The sequence below is a fragment of the Callospermophilus lateralis genome, chromosome 2 (genome assembly GCF_048772815.1).
Source record: "Callospermophilus lateralis isolate mCalLat2 chromosome 2, mCalLat2.hap1, whole genome shotgun sequence".
NCBI lineage: Eukaryota > Metazoa > Chordata > Mammalia > Rodentia > Sciuridae > Callospermophilus > Callospermophilus lateralis.
In genome coordinates, this window is record NC_135306.1 from 194,875,488 (window position 1) to 194,885,883 (window position 10,396).

Genomic DNA, 10,396 nt, shown 5'->3' on the forward strand with positions numbered 1-10,396 from the left:
TTATATATTTGCTTTTCTATAGTATTTTACTCAATGTTTTATTTTGTAGATGGTTTCTCAATAGCAAACACAAAAGTGAATCTCTGATGTGATTTTTTTTCCCACTAAAAGTATCAATTCAACAGTCTTATTGGACTATAATATCATTAAGTTTCATAATACATGCTCTTATAAGTATCATTCTCCATTATTCTACAATGCTAGTATTTATCCCAGCTACCTAAGACATTTAGTAACAATATTTTCAATAAACTGACAAAGAAACCATACAGGAAAGTCTTCATAAATAAAAATAAAATTTCCATTTTATTCAACCTTTAAATCATTTCCAGCATACACTACTACAAATCATAAGATGATATGATAAATCAACATATTTCAATGTATTCCACAATTCATCATTCATCTATTTACAGGTGACTACAACCTGCATGTTGATCATGGAATATAGAAATAATGTCACAGAATTTATTCTTTTAGGATTTTCTCAGAAAAAAGAATTAGAGATTCTCTGCTTTTTACTGTTTTTACTTTGTTACATTGCAATTTTGACTGGAAACTTGCTAATCATGATCTCCATCACCTGTAGTCCACTTATTAACCAGCCCATGTATTTCTTCCTGAGCTACCTATCACTCTCAGATCTCTGCTACACCTCCACTGTCACCCCCCAAGCTAATCGTGGACTCACTATCAACCAAGAAGTCCATTTCCTACACTGGCTGCATGACACAACTCTTTACCATGCACTTCTTTGGGGGCATCGAGATCTTCATTCTCACAGGGATGGCCTATGACCGCTATGTGGCCATCTGCAAGCCCCTGCACTACACTGTCATCATGAGCAGACAGAAGTGTGATGTCATTATTGCTGTCTCCTGTGCTGGGGGATTCCTCCACTCCTTTGGTCAGTTTCTCCTGGCCATCTTCTTACCCTACTGTGGTCCCAATGAAATAGATCACTACTTCTGTGATATGTATCCTTTGCTGAAACTGGCCTGCACTGACACAAGCAAAATTGGTTTCTTGGTCATCGCCAATTCTGGACTGATGGGCACAGTGATTTTTGTGGTCCTGATGATATCTTATGCTGTGATCTTATGTACTGTCAGGTCTTACTCTACAGAGAATCGCCACAAAGCCCTCTCTACTTGCAGTTCACATATCACTGTGGTCGTCCTGTTTTTTGCCCCTTTACTGTTTATTTATATTCGACCAGCAACTACTTTACCCGAAGACAAAGTATTTGCCCTCTTTTATACTATCATTGCCCCCATGCTCAATCCTCTGATATACACACTAAGAAACACGGAGATGAAGAATGCGATAAAAAAATTATGGCGTCATATAATGGGAAGCAAAGAAAATTGACTGAAAGGCTTTCCTGACTTTCACCACCCAGCTTCTTGAAAATGTTATTGATACCTTGAAACCTTCAAAATGCATAAGGCTTGCCTAATCATCTTCTACCTAGCAAGCATATATGTAGGATAATATTGCAGATGTTATTTATTGTTTTATGGATGTACGCAGGATTTATCTCTGCTGTAATTTTTTTCAAGGTTTTCTGTACATATATTGCCTCTATTCTATTTGATCTGTTGGCTCTGTGATTAATTTTTGTATTTGGCAATAGACAAGACAGTGTGCAACACAAATTAATACTAAGGGTCCTTACAACTAGTATTTTGGATGACTGTATTCAATGAAGCCAGTTCTAGCCACCAAAAGTAATTAAAAAGCAACCAGAATTTGTACTTATACTCTAAGAATATTCTTAAAGATGTGGGACCCAATATTTCCCCAAACACTCATGCTTTACTCTAATAATAACCAGCAGCATTCTTGAGATTCTTATGTTCCCAAGACCAAAGCTTTTTTCAAAGCCCCCAAGAAAACCTCTTGTTTCACTCTAAGTCACTTCCTCTCCTAACTCTTTCATATATAATTAAATTGCACTTTTCTGCTAATTCTAGCAGGATGCAGTGTATTGGTTGAGGGCACAGATTCTCGTTGCAGATCTGATTTCTAACCATGCAGATGGTGGGCAACATGATCTTATAAAACAGAGAGGTATAATCATGGCCTGCCTTGCTTGATACACATATGTTATTTTATTGCCTCATGCTGTGCTTTGATCAGAAAAAGATAACATTAAATGATGACTTTCCTGAGCAGAAACTAGAGCACCTGCATTATTAAAAAAAAAAAAAAAAAGCAAGGAGCACTCACATGTTTTTACAAAGTTTCTGTTAGAGGTGAAATGAGCATTTTTCTATTGGAATGGCAAGCAGAAAATATCATCTGAACTGGATAGGTGCTATGTTCTGTTTTGATTTTTTGCACGATAAAAGTAAAATATTTTGCTCAAGACAAGTGAATGTCACACTGGAAGAATTTCATGTAATATAAGACATGGCTCAGAGCAAAATTGGTTAGGATTGTGGAGGAACTCAAAGTTCTTACAAAACTCATGATATTTAATGAATGGTAAATAATTTATTTTCAGGCGAATACAGAAGGAACACTAAATAACGTGGGAATGTTGGGAGTTGCTAAGATGCATGGAGCATATAAAAGCAAAACAGCATAATATCCTGAGACTCCTAAGTGTTCCCTAAGCAGCACATAAGCAAAGGGCAGCATCACAGCCCAGATGGGGCCAGATGGGGAAGACCTCATTCTAGTGGACAATAAGCATTTTGCCTCTTTAAGAAGTTGTACCTATATTATTAAAAATAAAATTTCAAAATTAAAACAGATATTTCTATCTTCTTCTCATTATTAGAATAAACATATTAATGAGGGATTGTTAAAACATATGGAGCAAAAGTGGGAAGACAATAACAGCAATTTCTATCTTTAAGCAGTGTATTGGTACCCTGGAGCTCATCCCTTTCACCTCACAGGGGCATCTCCTCATCAGTGTCCCTGTCTTTGCTGGATCATTGATATACGCCTAAAAGCTGCAGGAATAATGAACTGAGTCTTTGCAGTTTGGGAAATGTCTTGAGTAGTTCTTCCACTGAGGTTAGTCATACCTCACTGCCCTTGTGGAAAGTAAGTTATAATTCTGGAGACACAGACATTAATTTAGAGAAAATAATAGCAGTGGCAGTCAAGTATGTCCATAGAAATGCAGATTATTTCCAGGGGTGGGGGGGTGGGGAGGAGAGGATGTCTACTGATTGTTCCCCTCTGTGTGTTTACCAATTATGTCCATTTTTTAGCCATTCTCAATTTAATTTTAGTAATTTCTTATCAGACTAAAAATCTGTCCTACTTTGTGTTCTCTTTGGAATAACCATCGTATCTTGATTTCTACCTTAAATTTTGACTTAAATAAAATCTACCATATATTTTATTTTTATCAGAACCATAACTTTGTCCTCTTTTAAGATTTACTTTCTGAATAAACTCTCTGAAATAAAACATTTTTTGTTCTTATGTCCCCTCCCCTATTTCCTCACTTCTGATTTCTCCTCTTCTGTACTCACTGCATCTGATTTTTGTCATCCTGATTGTGTTTTAAGGGGAAATCTTTCCCTCCACCATTACCTGTCCTAGGTGACAGAAGCTGCTCTTATGAAGGTAGTCAGCATCTTCCATCTTGATGAATTCAGGCTTTCACAAAAATTATCCCTCCTTTTTCCCTAAAGACATTTATATTTTCACTTGGCTTTGGGGTCACATCATACTCTCCTAGTTTTCATGCTAAATGTCCAAAAACCTTCTCTCAGTTTCTTTTCTGGGTTCTTGATCATCTAATCATATTCTCTACAATGGAATGTTTCAGAACACTGTTTTTTGTTTTTTTAATTTTGGTTATTGATCGCATGCACTCTCATGGTTTAAAGTGTTCCCGATGTAAGACTGACTCCAGAATTTCTCTAACTCAAGGACATGCAGTGTGGCAGGTTCTTTGTGATTGTCAGGGATTAAACTTTTCAAGTCCAAAGATCCATTTATGATAATCCAACTGTGTGACTTTAGACAAAATCCATATAATGTTCCAAGTATATATGTCTGTAAGTGTATGTGTGTTGTTATACATATAATCATACACAGTTGATATAAGTATCATCATATATGTTGATTTAATAATTGATATCCTCATTAGGATTTCAGAGAACTCATGTGTGTTGTCCAGAAAAGTTAATCAGGTTGGCCAATAGAAATTGTATCTAGGCCTCTGACTTTTACATTAATATTTTCAAAACTTTTGCCACATTACCTGTCCACTTTTGATACAATGTTTGAATTAAGAGTTAAAGAAGGGTAGAGGCATTGATCCACCTGGGAAACTAAAAGAACTGGTTTAAAACATTACTCCTGCAAGGTGCTTTTGTGCACATCTGTAATTCCAGCTACCCGATAGGCTGAGGTTGGAGGACAGCAAGTTTGATGTCAGCCTCAGCAACTTAGCAGCACCCTCAGCAACTTAGCAAGGTACTAAGCAACTTGGTGAAACCTTGACTCAAAATTAAAAATGAAAAGTACTGGGAATGCACCTCAGTGGTAAAGTACCTCTGCGTTCAATCCAAAATATACAAATAATTATAAATAATAAAATAAACATAATAATAAATAATGATAATGAATATAACTAAGACATTAATAAAAATAAAAACTTATTTATGACAATTAGCAGGGCATCTGAAGAAATTTATACATTTTTCTGAACTTCATATTTTCATTTATAATTTTTTAAAATGTTTTTCTAATTAGTTATGCATGACAATAGTATGTATTTTGATACTTCATACTTAGTTATCCCAGTCCTCAGTTTATACCCAAAGGAAGATTTAGAGGGTCTATAAGGATTATTACTCTATTTATGCATGAATTAACTTTAAAACAACCACTTGTGGCAGTAAGACATGGTGAATAGTGGTATGAATTTTCAATTAAATTATAAGACACAGTATTTTTTATTTATTTTTGTTCTTTCTAGATGTATATGACAGTAGAATATGTTTTGACATGATATACATACACATAAAAATTATAATTTGTTCCCCAATATTGTGGTTTTACGTGACATGCAGTTATATTGGTGGCATATTCTTATACAAGGATAGGAAAATTATGTCAGACTAATTTCACTCTTTCCTCTTCCCCCTCTCTTCCTTGTGTTCCCCTTTGTCTAATCCAGTAAACTACTATTCTTTCCCTCCTTTGTTGTAGGTTAAAATGCACATATTAGAGACAATTTTCTGCCTTTGAATTTTTGGGACCAGGTTATTCATTTAGCATGATTGACTCCAGATCCATCCATTTACCAGCAAGTTCCATAATTTCATTCTTCTTTAAGGCTGAGTAATATTCTGTTGTGTATATACACCACATTATCTTTATTTGTTCATCTGTTGTAGGGCATATCTTGGCAATTGTGAATTGAGCTGCTATAAACATTGACTTGGATGCATCACTGTTGTATGCTGATTTAAAGTCTTTTGGTCATAAACTGAGGAGTATGATAACTGAGTCGGAAAAAAAACAGGAAATAATAATGAATTCATTTTGGCTATAGTGGCAGACAAAGCAAAGAAAGTTCATGGAAATAGAAAATTATGATAGGATCAGAAATGTGTAAATGAAAATTCTGTAACATATAACAATTGTTAAAACACTACAAATATTAAATAGCTAATATGAAAATAAACAAATCATAAGGCATAGAATTTGATAACAGTTGCTAAAAATGTTACAATTCCCTGCACTGAAATCAATGAATATTTAAATTTGAGGGTATAATACAAGGCCTATATCTCTAAGGTGCAACTATTCACCCATCCTCTTCCCCACTCTGAGCATGAAAATTCCAGTGGAAATTTTAATTTGTGAAGCTGTGCAACACAACACAAAGACATAAAAAAAAGAACAAACAAAGAAAGAGGGACATATCATTATAAATGGAGAAATAAAGAGGCTTTGCATAGCAGTAGTGGGTTCTCCATGAGCCCATATTCTAGACACAAGTGCTATATTTCTGAATGTCCATGGTAATTTCATCAACATCACTCACTTCAAAGAAAATAGGTCATATCACTTTGGGGTTCATGTCAGTTTCTACTTTCTGCTCTTCAGTCTGACAAAACATGTTGCATCTCTACTTCTGTTTTTTTATTTAGCTTTCACAATACCCATGGTTTTACTTCTATTTACCTTAGATTTAGAGGGTTTTTACTACAAATGGTGAACACTAATTTTGTAAAACAAAACTTAATGTCTCCAGGCTTTATGTAGTAGCTTTAAAAAAATCTCACAAATAATGTTTTGGTTAGTTTAACAAAGGCAAAAGAAATATATAGTTTAGAATAACTATATATAATTTAGAATATGAGAAGAGACTCTTACTTGAACATATGGAACTTTCCAAAGAAAATCCAGTCATAAATGACATGGGCACTTTTGATACCATGAGCTAATTCCTTTGTCTGTGAGTGTTCAAGAAGACACTTGCTACCTACTGGGAATGCCTTAGAGAAGAAAGAAAAGATCCCAATGAACTGTCTGCACTTTATTTATGTTTAATCACAATTTTTAACTGCTCTTATGATCTAAATGTTTTCTCATCAGATAAGAGTGAATATTGATGTGACTTGTAGGTCATTGCTCACAAGTACCAGAATGGAACTCTCAGAGAAAGAGTCAGACTCAAGTTGTCAGGGACATTAACAGTCGGAGGTCAAAACACAGAAAACTCTAAGGAAAGCAGGCACATGAATTTAGAATGTATAGAAGTAGCCAGGCCCTAGAACCACAGTGGCTGGAAAGGAAGAGAATCTGCAGGGAGACAATAAATTCTATAACTACCTGACTTAGTTTCCACAACGTCTGTGTAGGAAAAACAAACAAACAAAAAAGATACCATGGAATCCATATTGCCTTTCATCTAAAAATATATTAAGAACCCACAAACTTATATGAAAATACTTATGACTCTCACAATTATCAGAAATAATCATATTTGATATTTGTACAGAATCAGTCATATCATAAATGTATAAATATGAGATTGGACTCTCAACTCATCCCCTGCTTTCTGTTGTAGTTTTAACCTGCCACAGATTTCTCATGGCTTTTTTCACCTCTGCATTCCTCAGTGTGTAGATGAGTGGGTTGAGGAAGGGTGTGCCAATGGTATAAAACACTGTCACCATCTTTTCCATAGGAAATGTGGTTGGGGGGCCTGTATATATGAATATACAGAGACCAAAGAACAAGACAACAACAATAATGTGAGACGTGCTAGTGGACAGCACTTTTTTCCTCCCTTCTGCACTGTAGTTTCTTAGTGAATGTAGGATGACAACGTATGAAGTCATTAAAATCATTAAACTGACTAAGCAAATTGCCCTATTGTTAGTCACCAACAGCAGATTCAGCAAATACAAGGGCTGCAGATCACAGCAGTAATGATCAATCAAGTTGGGTCCACAGAAGGGCAATCTCAAGGCCAGGATAATCTGAGAAATGGAATGCATAAAGGACCCTATCCAGGCAAGGACAATCAAGATGAGACAGACCTGCCTCCTCATGATCCTTGGGTAATGCAAAGGCTTACAGATGGCCACATAGCTATCAGCAGCCATGAGGATGAGGACAAGGATCTCCATCCAGCCAAATAAATGCAGTGCAAAGACCTGTGTCATGCACTCATTGTAGGATATGACTTTCTTTGTAGAGAGAGCATCTACAATGAGTTTAGGGGCTGTGGATGTTGAATATCAGGAATCAGCAAAGGACAGATAAAATAAGAAATAATACGTGGGGCTTTCAAGTGTCCTGCTGGATTTAATGGTCACACTAACAAGTGTATTCCCCACTACAGTTCCTATGTAGAAAATTAAGATGATTAAAAACACCATTTTCTGCCTGTGTCAATCCTAGCAATATGAACTCAGTTATGTTACTATTTTGCCACATGGTTTCAGTTGATGTGAGGACATCACAGATTGGAATTAATCTGCAAAGGAAAAAGAAATACAAATTTTGAAGTTAAATATGTATTCTCAGTCACGAAACTACAACTTTACAATGGGGGCTTTCCCTGAGAACCTCCAATAGGCGCCAATCATTTTTCCTGCCAGGTATTTTTTTTTCTGGGTTATATAGATTTTCTAGAAACAATTTCATGCATTTACCAGCTTGGATATGATAATGATTAAATAAGACATATAAAATATAATGAAAAAGCAAATGCTTCATCAAGCAAATTAAAAACTATGGGATTTGGCACAGGTAGATAGGTAACTTTCCAAACTGAATGTGTTTCATTAGTCTTCAGCAAGGAGCTATCAATGCTAGGGTGATGCATTGCAAATCCAAAGAATGCTTAAGCTTGATTTACCTCAATAGACATTCACATTATTTGAACCTGGTAGTCCCATTAAAATAATAGTTATAGAATAAGTATGTTGAATATGTTGAACATTCCAGTAATGATTGTTTAAACATTTGAAATTGCATCTTTTAAAATCTAAACATTCACACACACACACACACACACACACACACACATGAGAGAGAGAGAGAGAGAGAGAGAGAGAGAGAGAGAATGAAAAAATGAATGTACCTCAGTATGCTTTCACCTTTCTTGAACCTATTAATGCAGTTTAATATATTTATTTAATAAATATTCTGAACATTCAAAAATGACTTTCTAAACATTTGAGATTGCCTTCCTGAAGATAAAAGAAGAGAATCGAAGGGAAAACAAAGGAAAACAATAGAAACAATAAATAAAATTTTATGAATAAATAAGACAGTTGCTCTGGTCTATCAAAAGACTTAATCTTTTGTTTAACTAAATCAATCACATTTTACTCTACTGCTTAAAACATTCTAGTCTTTCTTATGTCCAAATCCAGCATCTATCATTAAATTATGTACTTTTTATAATATTATGTTTTCCAAACTCAATTCCTATTATTTTTCTGAATCCTTGAAAATGTTTTCTTAAAACCCCATTAAAATAAAGGAAAAAGATAAGAACATATATCAATCAGAATATTTTTCCAAATTTCAACTTTATGACTAACAATAAGGATTTTTGCAAATGTTAACAATGAATCCTCCAATTCAGAGCTGCAACTTTCAATAGAATTACAATTAATATTATCAGGTGTTCCATTTGCTGACTTCAAGGAAGAAAAGAGAAATAAAATGGCAATCCATTTATTTGACTATACCAAATATAGTACAAATGTGTCTATGAACCTTGTCACGTGTGTTCTCCAAATGATAGCACAGTCAAAATCAAAAGTTAACTCTGAAGTGCATAAAATATATTTAAATATCTCTTGCAAGCATACTTGCTCCAAATTTATATGGATTTCACAGGTCAACTTAAAAAGAAGAAAAGGAACAAACACAGAATTGGCAAATTACCAATTTTAATAGACATCCTGTTCCTTATTAGAAAGAATCACAAAGGAGCTTAATTTTTATTCACAAGTACATTCAAATTAAAATTTCAAATAGATATCTTTTCAGCTCTCAAATTAAAACAGTGATTTTTTAATGAATGTCTTTAAATAAATAGTTAATGACAAAGATATAGAAAACTACTAATTCTCAATATTCTTGGTAGAGATTTAAATGGGCAAATCTCTCAGGGGGTAATTCTCAACACTTATAAATAATAATATTTACAACAAATACAAAAATATATGTCTTATAGAACTATATAGCCACTCATGGTCACAAAGAGCTTCCTAATAGCCCTTTCTCTGTAGGTGAAAGATAGGTAATAATTTAGTGCCCATATCAGCCTCAGTGAGATTGAGTGGATAAGGAATGGTATTTTTATGCAAATATTGAAAAATTATATACACACACACACACACACACACACACACATCTTAAAATATATTCCAAATTAAAATTTAAGAAATCTAGAGCAGTGCTGGAGAAGGAGAGTGACCTTTTTCACATCAGAAATCTTTTCTTGTGAGAGAATCACTAAAATGTTATTCCTATAGTTGGACCACAAAGACAGCATATGATGAAACTCCAAAGTTTAAATATAAAAACACATCCACAATGTTTCATATATGCATTTAAATGAAGTATTGTAATACAACCACAAAATAAACTTCTGATATGACCAAAAAAAAAAAAAAAAGCGAAAAGAAAAGAAAAAGAGAAGAAATCAGACATGTGTGCTTTGGGTTATAACACTGTTGTTCACAGCAGGTGATTATATGTTACACACACATATATCTTACTAGAAGGATACCAAAAACAGCAAAGAGTTCATCATCTCTGAGGAGGAAAGGAGATTGTATTCTTGGCATTAGAGATTAGAGGAAGACCTGCTGTTATGAAGTCCTCACTATAGTAACATTTGAAAATGTGTCATATTTTTTTTATTAGGGCTTTGTAGTTA

General features: G+C 34.3%; 2 pseudogenes; one reads left to right on the plus strand and one right to left on the minus strand.

Moving 5' to 3' along the window:
• Positions 1 to 440: 440 nt before the first annotated feature.
• Positions 441 to 6,681, plus strand: LOC143391698 (olfactory receptor 4P4-like; annotated as a pseudogene).
• Positions 6,682 to 7,034: 353 nt separating this feature from the next.
• LOC143391699 (olfactory receptor 4C11-like) lies at positions 7,035 to 7,932 on the minus strand (annotated as a pseudogene).
• Positions 7,933 to 10,396: the final 2,464 nt, after the last annotated feature.